The sequence below is a fragment of the Engystomops pustulosus genome, chromosome 8 (assembly GCF_040894005.1).
Source record: "Engystomops pustulosus chromosome 8, aEngPut4.maternal, whole genome shotgun sequence".
Lineage (NCBI taxonomy): Eukaryota > Metazoa > Chordata > Amphibia > Anura > Leptodactylidae > Engystomops > Engystomops pustulosus.
The window spans coordinates 108,348,840-108,365,373 of NC_092418.1; the positions used below are offsets into that span (position 1 = coordinate 108,348,840).

Sequence of the window (16,534 nt, forward strand, 5' to 3'; positions counted from 1 at the left end):
GACTTTTTAAAGCACCAACTTCTGGCGTCTGTAAGGAGTCCACAAAATACTTTCAGCCTTCGGACTTCAAATGCTCACATTGTATGTTGTCATCTTGTCATCTGTATTTGATCTTCCTGGGAGCAAAAAAATGAGTGAAGAACTGAGGTCGTAATTGAAACAAATTAAGGACTAATGAATGACATCACCAAGGGCAGATGGAGGACGACGGAGGGTCCCACATTGACTCAAGACAATAATCTCCTGTATGAGAGTCAAGTGGCGGGCTACAATTATATCCTCAATCTCTAATAGTCACTGGGAAACATTGTCAAAGCTCCAGGATCGGCACAGAATGAATAGATGAGATGTAGAACATAACACAATGATCCCTCGCTGACTATACTCCCGGATCTATGACTCCACAATTGAGGCCGATCATGTGACACTTCTGGTTTGGTGGTGCGCGCGGCGGGCCTCCGCTGGCTTGTGTTGTGTGTGTGATCTCAGTAAAATATTATAATGTCTCGCGAAAGAAAATAAAATCAGTTTATTCCCGGCTTTTTATATTCTTTTATATTCCTTTAAATCTGTTTTGTTTTACCAACAGCTGCGAGAGCAGGAAAATGTATGAAAAACACTCACTATTAAACCCCGATCGAGTTTCACTTTTTCAAAAGACCACAGAGAACACTTACCAGATACTTTTACTAAGCTCTCGCTGCTTTTGTTCCCCTGAAAATCTCCACTTCCACCAGATTTTTTGTTTTTTGGACAATATACAAGTTACACCGAGTAAGAGAGCATTTCCTCTTAAAATCAGTAAATTACCGTTAAGGCGTCTTTACTAGTGATGAGAAGACCTGTTGAATCCTGTTTACCAGTGGTATTTAAAGAGTTAAAGCCCGAGATCAGTGGCTGTACTGATCACGGGTGTAAACCGCAGGGGGAAGTTGAGCTGAACTGGGTCCAAGCCCCAAAGTTCCCCCCCAGAAATCTCGAGTTCAGTTTGGGGAAACCGAACCCGCAAAATTCAGTTAAAACCGGGTTCAGGTCCACTCAACGCTAGTCCTTACCAAATTGACCAATATGGCTGACATTCTAATCCATTGATAGGTTATTATTAAGACATACTCTACACCCATACCAGGTTGGCAAACTGGGTAATTCCTTAGGGTCTCGTCTTTTCACGTCTCAATGTAACATCTAAAACTTTGTTGCTCTCCAAGACCGTAATTATTGTATTATTAATGGTTTTACCCTAATTTCAGGACCGGATATACCATAACTTAAAGGCATATCCATATGCGGGATGATCAATATCAGATCAGTGATGGTCTGATGCCTGGTCCCCCAACTGTCAGACCACTGTAGTGGTTGTGCCAGGTTCGTTCCCATTACTTACAGTTGTGTTAGCCCTGGTAATTGCTCATTGTTGTCAGTGTCCGCTGTCAGACCTTCAGTATTGGATATTGATGACCTATTCTATCAATAACCAGAAATTTCACTTTATTAATTTTTGGGGCTTTGACCTCCAACATCTTAATTGACCATGATAATGAAGGGGCTTCAGTATTAGGTCACAATGATTCTAGTCACTGGATTCCACAAGGAACTTCAGAATGGCTCAATACAAGTGAATGGGTGGTGAAGGGGTGGTGAGGTCACCCCTTAACAAGGAAAAACACAACTGGTTGGAGTCAGTTAGCATATAACTTGCTGATAAATGTATGCCCAAAGGTAGAGCCTCCCGCTGACCAGTAGAACAATGGCATTTCTATGGGACTGGTGGAAATAGCTGTGGAGTGCTGTTCTCATCTATCTCCTGCAAATTATGCTGTGTGCAACCATACTCTCTGTTGATTAGTGGGTTACTCTCTGTTATAGGTAGGTTCTCACAGGTGGGGATCATCACCAATTCAGTGGATAGAGGCAGGAGTAGATTAGCCTATAACTCATTCTATGCAACTATATGAGGTCCCAGAGACCAGGGGTTAGCACTAAAATCTCAAGTTGAAGTGACTCGAGGACCAATTGAGACCAAGTGGGGGAAGGAGTAGAATGGGCTTTTGATGTATCACACCAGAGGTCAGAGTCTATCCTGGGTGATGGTCCATCCTGGGCTGAAATGTCATGTGAATTTTTGGATTTGACTGACACTAAAATAAAAGTATTGAAGTTTCTAAAAAATTGAGTGTCAAATTCTGGCAAATATTGAACGAACCAGATGTCTCCTAAATATACGGGCTCACATTCACTAATAGTAAAGCAAACTGCAAGGTTTGCAGTTCACCTCACTATCGTGCAGCGTGTGCCAGATTCATGAAGACTGGAGTAAGAGCTTTATGATTCTGGAGCACCCTGGGGGCACCCATAGCTGGTAGGCTGAGCGCACCAGTTTTTTTTCTTGTGCACTCCGTTTAAGGGGAGACTGCATAATAAATGTGGACCATGGATTTCTAACTGCAGGAGGGTCTACACAGGGATCTTTTGAAGGCCTTACCCCACGAGGACCCAACGTAAATCTCCACCGAATGGTGTGGGCACAGGCACTAAAATTGACCCTACATTTCTAGGGGTGCGGTCTCACTTTTGTATTTCCTCTTTTACATCTAGTGTCTTCTCAGCACAAATTGGGAGATTTTCTCCTTAAGACAAAGCTCCACCGTTCTCCGCTCGAAAACACAACCTTCTCCAAATTTCTGCCTGCAGCAGATAAAGAAAAATGAGCGCCGCGTCTTGTTGAGATTATTCCTCCACTTAAACTACACTTATTCCCGCAATTACGGAGCTGAATTTAATTTTCCTTCGCTTTCATTTTCCTACCTTTTAGTGAGCTTTAATTGCAGCAGATAAGGAGGAAAACGAGTAAATCATCCAAATTCGGAGATGGTTACGGCTGTTTTTCCCGTTAAATATTAGTGTACTTCACGTCAATTGCATATTGGCAATTATTGGCTAATGAAGAAAAAAAAAGCTTACGGCAAACATCTCCCATTTACACCCGGCTCCGCTCACCTTTGTAGATAATTCCGATGTTCCATCCCTTTGATGTGTTTTCGCTGCGGGACAAATGATTTTCTACCTAGTCTCCCGTTTCTAAAGCATTGCTATGGATTTCATGGATGTTCACGCACCTTGGCTCGGAGTCACCTTTAAATCAGGTATCAAGGTGCAGAAGGTAGAAGCGAGGATGTGGGTAAAAGAAGATAAACAGTCTGGAAGGTGAAGTTTGTACCTTGTACGTTCTGCATCCAAGGTGACGCCGCTATGATCACTGACCCCATCCCTACAGAGACACTATTAATCTACCTGAAATACCTGTGCTCAGTCATATAGATAACCCGTCATCAAATAACTAACCAGGATTCAGGGATTACAAGCCTCGGGACATATCTGCAGAGTAGTGCTAATAGCAGATCCGAATAAGAGTCAGGATGAAGCAGCATGTATGTAATTACAGATAGATAATACAACATGTCACCTTATAATATGTCACATATATATGTCACCTTAAAGGGGTCCTCCATATTACATCTGTTCTGTCCTGGTTTGAGAAAGGCTCCTGATGCAGGAGCTGAAACGTAACACTTTTGGAATAAAGTAAATTCTGTTTTTCCACTACAATTTGGTGTGCCAACAATTTTTGACTATTAAATAGATAGATAGAAAGCATTCTTTTCTTCAAGTGGATGGATTATATATATATATATATATATATATATATATATATACATATTTATAATCCATCCGCATAATCCATCTAAAAATTCATAGATCTGAGCCGCTTTTGCCATTAGATGAGATGAAAATCCCCCCTCAGGCGGCAGAAAGCAGATACCTGAGGGGGGGCGGTAGAGTGGATGGTCACAATACAGCTGATTCTAGGGACAGCTGATGGCCCAAATCACCCACCAAAATTAAAGCTTCTGTCCATCCTACAAATAATTTACTATGCAGACATATACATTGATAGATAGCTCGATATACATAAAGATAGATAGATAAGAAGAGAGTGCTGTTATTTTTTTCAATTTTAGAAAGAGATACATATATATATATATATATATATATATATATATATATATGGATAGATACAAAGAATCAGATATATAGATGTGTTTTGTAAATAATTTAACATGAACGTTTGGTTAAAATTTAGAAGCTCTAAAACTCTTCAACTTGACCTCTGTCTCCCTATTTCTGATGACTTCAGGTGACTCTGGCAGGTGACCGGTTACCGATACCTTGAGTTAATTTTAAGGATTACTAGGTTGTCAATATGTTACAGATAAACTTGCTGAGCTCCTGTCTGCTAATTTTTTTTTTTTTTTTACTATTGGTTACAGCAGAGAGATGAGACTCGTAGGATTCGTAGTCGTTGAGTATATATTATAGAATGAGGCTTTGTGGATTGTACATGGATAAGATCTATTTGAAGGGATATTTCATATACAATATAATACAACTTTATTGATCCCGGGGGGTGGGGGGGATAATAGGCTGGCACATGGTGAGCTGCAATGGCAGGTCCAGTTCTTGGCTCGTGCTATAGGAAGTGCATCGGTTGGGGGCTAGCCCTCGGCTCCACCGGTCATTCTTCTCAACTTCTGGGTAGGATTATTGGAACAAACTATTTACAGTGAATGTTCACCATTAAATGTATAAAACTTTATATTCTCAGTCAGTTCCTTAAAGGAGTTTTTCAGGTTAAAAATATTAATAACATTTCCATAAAATAGGTCATCGGTAATAAGCACCCAGCACCTCCAATACAGCTGTTCTTGGCTGTTCATAAGCAGCACGGGAATGGAGCATTCAGCGCCGTTCTCCATGTAGTGGGTGAACTGAGTCACTGCATCATTGATCTCATGGAAATGAATGGGATCAGATCTACAGTACCCTGGCCTGACCACTAGACTCACTAGGCTACTTCCTGTTTAATTCTCTGATCATGGGCTGGTGAGAACAGTGGTGTTGTTGTAGTGGACCCCCTACTGACCTGATGTTTGAGGAGGACCTATTTTATAGCTATATTATCAATAATTTTAGACTGAACCTTCATTCTTTATGGACCACAAACTTTTTTTTTGCATTCATAGCTAATGAAATAGAAGATAAAATTCTGCCTGGCAGGATTCTCCAATAGAGGGAGCTAGTGAGCCTACTCATACTGCCTATTCAGTGATTGTCATATTATAGGAGTATGCATTGAGCTTAAGGGCTCCCCCTAGTGGTTGGTTTAGACAGTTGAATTTTTATCACTCTACCCTACTAGTATCCTTGGGATTTATGGTGCTACGTAAGAAAAAAGACGACAACCTGTTATGTCCATATGGACCCAAACATGTGTAATTCTTAAAGGGGCGTTGTTACACTGACATCCCTCCTCTAGACTTGGAGCAACAATATTTTCCCCCCAGACTGGAGAAATTTCTTACATCTCCACAGAAAGACATGTAAAATAGGCTAATTTAATGAGATCCAGTCTAAACTTTCCATTCAAGTAATGTATGTCGGAACAACACATTTACCTTTCAACTTGTGAAGAAAGAAGGTATTTTAAACACAAACACTTCTCATTCCCGTCTCACTGAACTCTGGTACATGCTGTGTCATTGGGGGATTGGGGCTTTTTTTTTATGTCTGAGCTCCACAGGTTCTAGTCAAATGAACCGACAAAAAAATGCTAAATTCAGATTTGCATTATAAATATTATACAAATATATAGTTTTGAAACCTTTCGGTTGATCTTTGATATCAAAGCCTCTTTTTGCATGCGGGTTTCAGTAATAAAAATGCAAAGGAATGAAAGAATTGACTTGAAAGGGGCGGCGAAGGAGAGGAGGCTTTTCTTTTAATATTAGCGCTTTGCCCTTATTTTTAGTGTTTTTTTCCCGGGGACTTTTTATGTAAATTATTTGGCATTGGAAGTTCTGGTAAACCACTAGACCTGGTCATGGACACAAATACAAAGTATGAGGTGAGAGAAGACCAAAGATTATATGGATATGAGAATATTTTACACACAGTAATAATTACATGGTACAACAATTGGAATCCTCGGTGTTCTCACTGGCTTTCTATAGGCTCCTTAACATCACATGGTTTTTAAGGGTTCCTTGGGGCCACCAAAGAATGCCTACAAGTTCCTTAAATAGTAATAATAATAATATCATAATCTTTATGTATACCTCGAAATTGTTTAAAGTTTCTTAAGTTTTCCTAGTAGTCAACAGAGTCTTCATGGTTCCTTTGAGTAACCATAGGATTTCTTGGGGTCATCAGAGAACTTTTACGGGTTCCTTTGGCTAATTGTTGGGTTCTCCCGTAACCATAGGGTTTCGGAGAATTCCTTAAGTCCTCAGGGCACTGATTTTATAGATGTAAGAATGTTATATGTATAATATGGTTGCTTGAGTTCATCAGAGTTTGTACTTTGGGTCTTTAGAGGTTCCTTAGGGTCACCAATATCTACATGGTCAACAAGGAATCTCTTCAAGTTTCTGAAGGGTGAGTTTAGAAGTTCTTAGGGTCACCAGAGGTTTCTTAAGAGTTCCCTTCAGAGACCATAGGGTTTCACCAGAGGGTTCTTAATGGTTCATTTGGGTAATCAGGGGGTTCCTAAGAATTCCTTGAGTTTTACATTTGTTTAAAATTTTATCACATCCCCTTTTATTCCCTGCTAGATTTTTGGTCCATTGTTGTTAACAAATACAAAATACATGATAGGTGAAAGACACTGATGGTATAGGATGTTCTATGTTCTACGCATTCATCATGGAGTTTCCATATGTTCCTTAAGGTCACTATGGGAACTTTGAGGGTTCCTTGAAGTTTCTAGAGGGTTCTGAATATTTCCTTTGGGTGACCAAAGAGTTCACTGTGGTCACCACATGGTTCTTAGGTGTATCAGAGGGTTCCTTAGAGTCCCCAGGGTCCTAAATTTGTATTAAAATTGTACATGTTCACTTTTAATAACTTTATTCTTCTGTATTTGATGCAGGGGTTCCTTGAGGGTCACCTAAGTGCTGGTTGGTCATTTTGGTTTTCACTCGAGGGATACAAAAGATTCCTTGGGAACAAAACAGGTTTCTTAGGGCTACCTTGAGTTTTTTATGAGGTCACTTGAAGGTCTTTAGAAGTTCCTTGAGGTCACCAAAGTGTTCCTTTAGGATGAAAGGTGGTTTTTATCTTGGGAAATTCAAGTAGGAGAAAACACAAAAAAATTAGAATAATCTGAGAGCTAAATAGAAAGAACATACCAAGACAACTATACAACCATAATGAAAAGTAGACAGGACCGAAGAACAAGCAGCAGCTTCTTGGAGCTACATTAAAGGCTCCTCAACCCTCATGGATAGGGTCTCCAATCAAAACTCAAATATTTGGTCCAGTGATTGGTGTGTCTGTAGCCCTACCTGTAGATGGTGAATGCAATCACACGAGCAAGCAAGCAGATGATGAGGTATCAAGCTTAATGGTTACAAAGTCTAATGTAAGGCAACTGGTTAAGTGTTTCTCAATAAAGGCTTAGTTTTTGATGACCTTTACAAAGATGCCAAACCTGCAGGAACAGAACAAAGTCGAGCACACGGTTATGATACACATGGGGTGTCTGTGTTGCCCGGCTCCATTCTGGTCTGTAACACAACTGGTCATTGCTTGTATTCACTCCTGTGCAGGAGTCACGGAGTCATTGTGAACCGGTTACTCATTTAGTGGCCTCTTAAAAGTTAAAGTTGGCCCTTCAGATACTGAATTTCTCGATGTGTCTACTTGCATACTTAGAGCATTACCTGTAAGTCTCCCTGGACCTACTGGTGGTCTCTGACTGTACCCCCAAGAGCTTCATTATACCGGTAATAGACTTTAATAATTGTTCCAAGCATCCCAGAGTTGTATACAAAGACCTGTATATATTACATGTCAGGTTCCTAAGAAAATACCCTATTTGCACCCTGATGTTTAATAAACTGTTAAAGACCCTTGTGCTTTTTCATCACTTAGATCAAACCAGTGGCAGAGCCCCTCGGGCTATAGGCAGTTCATCACATCCGTCACTTAATTTCTACCATACTCTCCGTCTGGAATATTCTATATTCACAATGTCTGTGTTTGAGGAAACATCTGTGGGATAGGGATCTACTGGCCAGGTGCAAATTACTTTGACTACCTGATGCCCTAAATCTTGATTGTTAGTTATATAGAGTCAGACATGTACCTGGTGGAACAGATACTCCAAAAAAGTTATTTCTCTGTAAGACTATTCTGAACCGACAATGTCAACTTGTGTTTGGAAGGTCTTGTTATTAAGGACACTGCATTGGTCGGCCACTAGAGTATTCCATGTCGGAGGGCTGGAGATAAATATAGACCAAGTCAGTGGGTTTTTGGGCTCAAACCATTGTTCTTAGTGGCTGTATGAGCGGAAAGAACCTCTTGGAAAGAGAAGCCACACAGCAGACATGTCTAAGGGAAGCCAAGGTCAACAAGGCATCTGTTTGTACCTGGCAGCCATTAAAAATATTGGCCATACCTATAACCTATAGATGACTTGCCTTTACCATAGTGGTTCTTTGTTCTAGGGAAATTGATGTATATGGGCTGAAAATTTCTAGAAAATTCCTTTACGTGTTACGAGAAGGCTCTTGTCCCCTTGTTATTTGAGTACCAGAGAACCACAGCAGCTTTATACGAAAGATTGGATTGGTTTCCTTGAAAGGAATTACTCAACTAAGGTAAAACTCAACACTCTTGTGGTGTGGTGACTATTCACAACCGATCAAAGTGAGAGAAACATTTCTCTTCTAATTCCACTTCTTCAAACCATGAGAATGTTACACTATCTGCACTAATTTTTATCTTTATCTTCCTATAGATTTTACCTTAAGCCATTTTTCAGCGTATTCAGTCCTTGAAATATGACCCAGGCCATATTTCTCGTAGTAGACATTGGTGACCAGGACTCACAGCATCATAGTCATCTTAGATTTTGTTACAGCTTCCCCGCAGATCTACCTTTGCTTTATGTAATCATGCTCCTTATACGGGCTGGTAGTCTTGTGCCTGTTCACATTATTATAGAGGACTGTGATGAGTCCAGTTCCTTGGTCAACGTTTGGTTGACAATCATGGAAACAAGACTTATTTTGGGTTATCCCCTTTACCCTGATCAGGATCAGTGGTGGTCCAAGCCCTGGTAACCTCACTGATCACAAGCATGGGAGCTTACAATTTTTGTTGCTAAATCTACAGAGTGGAGTTGTGGCTGGAAGAAGCTGAAATGGTGACCAGGTATACAAAGAAGAAGTTGAAAGAGTCAACTCCAATCAGATGTCATTGAATTTACAATAAGTGTTGGCATTACACACGAGCTCACAATTTTGCACTTAATACTCAATGGGGCTCATTTACTAAGGGTCCATAGGGATTTTGGCGCACGCGATCGGATTGTGGCGCATCAGCGCCGGCTTTCACATGACAGAAATCAGGGGGCATGGCCATCGTACAACCCGACGCATTCTGAAAAACCGCAGAATTTAAAAAAACGTTTTGTGTCGCAAGATCACGCACTTACATGCACCAGGAAGAAGAAGGTGAACTTCGGTGGACCTCGGCGCAGCAGCGACACCTGCTGGATATCGGGCGCACGGCCTTAGTGAATCCCAGCAGACCCGAATCCTCATCGGACAACGCGCCGCGGGATCGCGACTGGACTGGGTAAGTAAATGTGCCCCAATATTTTTACAATCTCCGCTCATTTGTCTATGACTGTGTCTGACCTGCAAAACTGGAATTTTGTCTTATTTTCTTATATTTATAAAACTTCAATGAAAAACGTTTATAAAAAAAATTCTCAATATTTTGTACACTGAGTTTTCTTCTATTTTTATGCACTGAGCTGGATTCTGGTGCTTTATTTATTTACTGAACTGGCTTCTGGTGCTGTATTTTTCTTCTTATCAAAGTTCTGGTGCTGTTTTTGTGTACAAAATTAGTTTAGTCCATTGTAGTAGAAAGAGGTGGCACTCACCATTGTTTATACAGACCTGCTTTATTGACTGATGCAGCACATGAGTAAAAACTAACGTGCTGTATTTACTGTAAGCACTGAGCTTGGTTCTGGTGCTGTATAGCACTTGGTTAATGAGGCTTTATTTATGGTATGATGATCTAATGCTCTGTTTAACTTGGGTCTGGTCTTGTGTTCTACCAACAACATTTTTGTATTTATGGGTTGATAAAGGGGCTTTATATGTCAATTTGTGAGTTAATTAAATAATTTGGGGTTGAGAAATTCAGGGTGCGGTCACACGTCGCGTTTACCGCATGCGTTTAAAAATGCATTGGAATAGCTGAAGAGTGATTTGCCTTTTTAAACAGCTGTTAACACTTGCGTTTACAAAACGCAAATGTTAGCGCTTGCGTTAACGCATGCGTTGACATTGTGTTAACAACAGCATGCGTTAACAATGCGTTAACGGTTGCATTTTGTAAACACACATGTTAACAGCTGTTTAATTAGGCAAATCACTCTTCAGCTATTCCAATGCGTTTTCAAACGCATGCGGTAAACGCGACGTGTGACCGCACCCAAAGGTTCTCCTTATGGAGACTGCCAATTAAGGTTGCCTTGTAGGTGTGTGAAGTTTTTTTAGGATGGGATGAGGAAAACCACGCCTCTTTTAGCTGCCTTGTAAGACAGCTCCCTTGACATCAAGCATGACCTTCAGGAAGCCTAATGACAAGATGTGGGATTAAAACCAAACCAGTATACCTATTCCAGAAGGAACATATTCCCAAATGTAGACAGCCTTGCATGGTAGCTAAAAGAGGTGCAGTTTTCCTTATCCCATCCTGGAAAACTTTGTACATTCCCCCTTAAATAATTTTAGACGGATAATGGATCTGATGGATGGAACGACTAGTTGAACATGTGTCCCGTCGTTTTAATTATTCTCTATGGAAGTTTCAGAGGTAGCCGAAGACGTCTATTACCAAACCCAAGCTCTGTGACCCCTCTAATAGGTTAAACATAACTCCATTGCATTACCTTTAACACCCATCTTCTATTTCCAGTGCGATACAATGTAACCTAAGGTTGCAACATTATAACTCTCCATGTTCTCAAGGTCTCGACTCCCTGGATTGTATTTTTAAGCTTTGCTTTCCTTCTTTTTCAGCTCCTTCAGAGAAAATGAATCCTTCAAGCAAACCACAATAGTATGGACGGCGGCCAGACCACCTGGGAATCGAACTAGGTTAAGTGTCTATCCCATAATTTAAAGGGAAGAAATGTTAAATTGCTATCACATGCATTTTTTCTCTCCTTTGGCCCATTTGTGTAATATGTGGCAATTCAAAAGTGAACGTTCCCTGCCAGTGCCTATAAAATGTAAGACAAAGTTCTCTCCCTTGAGTTGTTCCCTGACACAAGGCGAAGTGTAAAAAGAGTCTGGGGTTCCTTTGATCTGTGAGATTTTCATGATGTCTGCTTATACACTGTGAATAACACCTCATAACCTTCCCGCGATGTATCTCCGCTACTAACCTTTACCATAGCATCCGACCAAGCGGCGATGAAAAGTTACAAAAGTCTCCCCTTTGATGCTCCATGTATACACCAAGTGCCAAATAGCCTCCGAGGGGCTCCGATAATACTATAAAACCTAGCACTTCCACTGAGGTGTGAAATTACATGTCCTAAAGACTGCGGGCAAATTAGAAATTACTTAAAAAAATATCTCATTTGGCCACACAATGTCATTGCTAACATGTGACGGTGCTATAGGTCAGTACAGGAGGCGGAATCATTGCACTGATTTCAATGCAGCTCCATCACACACAAGCCGTCCTGAAGTCAGACACTAGAATATTTCTGAGATCAGGAACTGTATTCATTCAGATTGGTTGATTAAAAGGGGATGTACAAGACTAGGAGGATGTGGCGGCTTTCTTCCAGTCGCAGCGCCGCTCCTGTGTACAGGCTGAGTCTGGTATTGCAGCTTAGGTCTGTTCAAAAGAAAAGGGAGTTCCAAAATTTGTTCATGGATCACTTTTCCTTAGGAAATCAGTACTAGATTGACGGGGGTCAGTATTTTCACCCCTTTTTCAACAATGGGGCAGATTTACTTACCCGGTCCATTCGCGATCCAGCGGAGTGTTCTCTGCACTGGATTCGGGTCCGGCCGGGATTCATTAAGGTAGTTCCTCCGCCGTCCACCAGGTTGCGCTGCTGCGCTGAAAAGCATCGAAATGCCGGGCTGAGTGAAGGTAAGTGCAAGCTCCGCGACAGATTTTTTTTTTTTTAAATGCGGCGGTTTTTCTGAATCCGTCGGGTTTTCGTTCGGCCACACACCCAGATTTCCGTCGCGTGCATGCCAGCGCTGATGCGCCACAATCCGATCGCGTGCGCCAAAATCCCGGGGCAAATGAGGGGAAATCGGCGCACATCGGAAATATTCAGGTAACACGTCGGGAAAACGCAAATCGGGCCCTTAGTAAATGACCCCCAATGTGTAATACATAGTATAGTGGCCATATTTACTATTGAAACTCAGACCAATTCATTTGAAGGGGGCTGAGCTTTAAACAGACCATATAACAAATGGGTATTGATGTCACTGATCTAGGAAGCAAAAACAGTAATATGTGGGTCAAAGGTGCCAGGTGTCGGACTCCTATGGTTCTGATATTAGGATGGGTCTTCACTCAAAAAACATCCTGGAGTGCACTTTAATTGTGCCACATGCAACCTATGGACAGGTGTTATAGAAGAAAACTATACAACACTTGGGTTGCCTCAAGGGATACAACTATTTTCAGAATGTGACTTGGGAGCAATGAGCTGACGACCCTGGACGTTACTCTGCAACACCTAAGTGTGTAAGTGTGTATTTGTAAAGTGCTAGTCAACACGCCCAACCTGGACTTCCAGGCTATCTAGCGCTCAGATTCCCATAGAAGTGAATGAAGCCCAATCTGAGCATTACCCATGTGTGTAATAGAGGTACTTGTTGGTCCTTGTACTTGTGATCAATGGGAATCCCAGTAGTTGGACCTTTAACAATCAAAGACTGAATAGGATACATGTGTATCTGAGGGGTTATGTTATAAAGTTTAAAATGCTCACAATCCAATGAAAACTAATCATGAGCCATGAGTCGTGTTGAGCCTCTTGCCTCAGGCAGCAGCACCTTCTGCAAGAGAAGTGGCAGTATCGAGGACAGGAGCGGACACAAAAATAGTGTCTTTTCATATCTGATGTTTCCACATGGAAACCCACTTGCTAAAAAAAATAACTTGTTATATAACTTCTGGATATGGTGGTGGGGGAGCTGTTCTACTGTGTGTTCTGTACATAGCAAGTCTAAACTGTGCATCATATGGGCTTCAACCAGATGCTATAAACTCTTCATTTCTAAACAATAAAGAAAACATCATGCAATTAATGTTCCGTACAGGATAGGTAATGCATTGGGTGGGGATGCAGTAGCATTGTACATCGTAACTCCTTGCATAGACCTTACGTTCCAGCAACCATCACTGCCCTATTATTGCATTAATGTCCACGTCGTCGGTATATGGCTTTGATGTCTTGCAGTGTAGTCCGACCAGTTACAGTATTTTGTATATCTTACATTCTTCAATTGAAGCATAAATTGCCCTTGCTCGAAAAGTATGCAGTGGCCAAGTATCGGTGGGAGATAGAACAGCCTGAGAGACAGCCCAACAGATGTCAACAGCACAGCCCGGGGAAATAGGAACAGATGGTGTAGAAGGCACTGAAGAGAAAAGATGAATGAGAGGTTGCATGTTAAGATGAAATGTTGATTTATATCTACAAAAATTAAGAATTAACCTGCATCAAATCAACGTCCACAAACATGTAAATCACAACCTCCATAGAAAGCCGCCTCTCCGGGCTCTCGCCAGGTTACCGCTCCTGGTTACAAATAGCAAGCTGTTCCCTCTACGGCTGGGGTATAAGTTATCTTAATCTCTATATTGTAGTAGTCAATGGGGGAAACTAACTTCTACTCATCTGCTCAGTAGGTTAGAGTCATTAACGGGTAGTGTCCTTCCTAAGAAGTTCATCAATAATTGACAGGAACCATCTTGATGCCACCTGGCCAAGACAAGTCCAAAAAAAATCTCTTTCGTTGTGTTCCAAAGGAACTTCCAGTTCCCTGCTTATAATTAGGAGCCTTGGATAATGGAAAGAAGATGTGAAATGGAACTGTGTGAGATCTATAGGTGGCAGTGTGATGAGGTGGCTGGATCTTCAAGGGTCTACAGGGCTACTGGATGCATCCGAGCATATACAGTATCTGAGCAAGATGGATGAATACATATTGATTTTAAAAAAATAGACTATTGTAACCAGGTTCCATTGAAGGAACGTTCCAAAGTATAAGAAGTGTTTAAAAGTGGGTCATCTTGGGTCAAGTTAATGCAACAGTCAGGTTCATCTTTCAATCCAGATGTTAGACAGATGCCTCCAACCTGGTCGTTTCTGAAGCCGAAACTTCTGGTTTTGTACAAAGAGAACCTCAGGTGAAGACCTTTAGGGTGTGGGTATGAGGGCCATCAAGTATTCAACAAACCTACCTTACAGGGGCTCTGTCTGGTCTTGTGTTCCTCTTCTATCGTAGAATAAGGTCCGTAATGACCTTGGTCCCAACAGGAATGCCTATTAGTTATCAAAAACGGGTAAAGTCAGCCAAACTGCTGCACATACATAGCCATGCTGATTATACTCACGGATAAAGACGTCAAACACCAATTTACGTTAATGTTCTTTCTCATGTTCCCTTCCTTGTCCTCCCCTTGTATATCAGCCTAAAAAAAAAGTGATGTTAAACGTTTTCCGTGTTTGAAGTGCAGTAAAAATGATGTTTTCTGTAACAGATTGCTGTTTACCCGCCGTCAGCTGTGTTCCTCTATGAACGCCTGCGTGCCCGCGACTCCTATCTTAACTAATTAGCCATCTAACGTCAGGTATCCTGATGAAACCCGACTGCCATATACATTCAATCCTGAAAGCTGAATGGGATCCCCCCGTATGAAACCTGTCATCTACGCGGAGCCCTGGAATTATGCACATGAGTAAGTGATCTTTGCATTTGATATTTTAATGGCCCGACATCAAAGCCCTTTCTCGGCGGTTTCCATGTCCGTAAAACGTATTCATCTTTTCCTAAAGTTCATAATCTGAAGTTCTGTTCAGGTTACTCGCTGCAATAAACTCCAGCGCCTTCTAGCAGGAATATTGAAAGATTCAGGGGGTTCTATAGGTAGGCGATAATAAGTGTGAATGTCAAGGAGTTGATGTTTTTGATCGTCACATAATTAAAATAAGGCCTAATAATGTTAGGGACAGTGGAAGCAGCGCTGGCGAGTATAATGAGGGCTGCAGAAGGAGAGGCGAAGCAGCCGGTATGGATGGAATACCGTGATATCAAGCTATGGAAATGATGGGGTCAAAGAGGGCCCCGAACATGTGTCCCACCGCCTCCAAGTCCATTGCAATGATAACAAATATAGATCTATAACAAGGGACACGTAGCGTGTGAAAGAGTTTACAATCCTAGGTAAGTCTAGGGTCTTCAAAGTGTCTCCATGCGGTTCTTTGCATTGTGACAAATTCTACCCCTAATAGGTCAATATCACGTAACATACATCATATCCCAAAAATTCTCCAAGTTTTGTGGCAATGCGGCAAATACATATCCGGTAATTCCAACCGCGTTCATCCAGTTCTATTGTAATATGACAACTACATTCCCATAAATTGTGGAGAGACCCCAAATGGTTCCTCTACTTCCGTTTCTTTAGAATGATTTCTATTTCATGTCAGGTCAATAGCAAGGAAGAATTAGCATCTGTAAGGTGCCCAAAATGTGTTGCCCCAATTTTGTTTCAATGAGACACATACATGTCCATAAATGTCAATAGCAACTGAAATGTTGGGTCTTAAAGGGTCCGAATATGTGAATCTCTAGTTCTATTGTAATGTCCGATAATTCTAGTAGGTGCCATGGAGAAACCAGAAGAAGTGAAGTCATCCCACCACGACAGAAGTAGATTACTCCCAGTAATCTGAGGGCACACGTGGATCTGAAGGGGGCAGTAAATAGGTATATTATGACGAAATATAATGATGCCAAATGCATAATTGAGTAAAACACAACTGACCAAGTCTTCCAGGGACACTTTTTTTGTGGCTCCCTGATCTGAATATCATTGAAGTGTAAAGGAGTTGCAATAAAAAGAATCACAGCCATGACTTGCTCTTAAAGAAAATCTACCACCAAAATCCAGGGACATTACTCATACATCCAGGCACCGGGACTGTGGTCATCTTCTTATATTTGTTATCCATGGCCTCTTCCCTTCTAAAATCAACTTTTAAAATGATGCTAATGAGCCTGAAGGGCTAATGAGCATGAGGGGCTACGATAGCTTTACAGACTGTTACACTGTCTCATTCTCCACCTGCTCCGTGATTCTGAATGATCCAGTGTCTCAAGGTTTTGAGAGCTTAGACAAA

At 41.3% G+C, this 16,534-nt stretch overlaps 1 long non-coding RNA gene across 1 annotated transcript; it reads left to right on the top strand.

The window, feature by feature from the left end:
* The first annotated feature begins 1,621 nt into the window (after positions 1-1,621).
* Positions 1,622-15,024, top strand: LOC140074947 (uncharacterized). Its single transcript, XR_011849317.1, has 3 exons — positions 1,622-1,707; positions 11,166-11,243; positions 14,893-15,024. It is a non-coding gene; the product is annotated as an uncharacterized lncRNA (long non-coding RNA).
* The last annotated feature ends 1,510 nt before the right edge of the window (positions 15,025-16,534 follow it).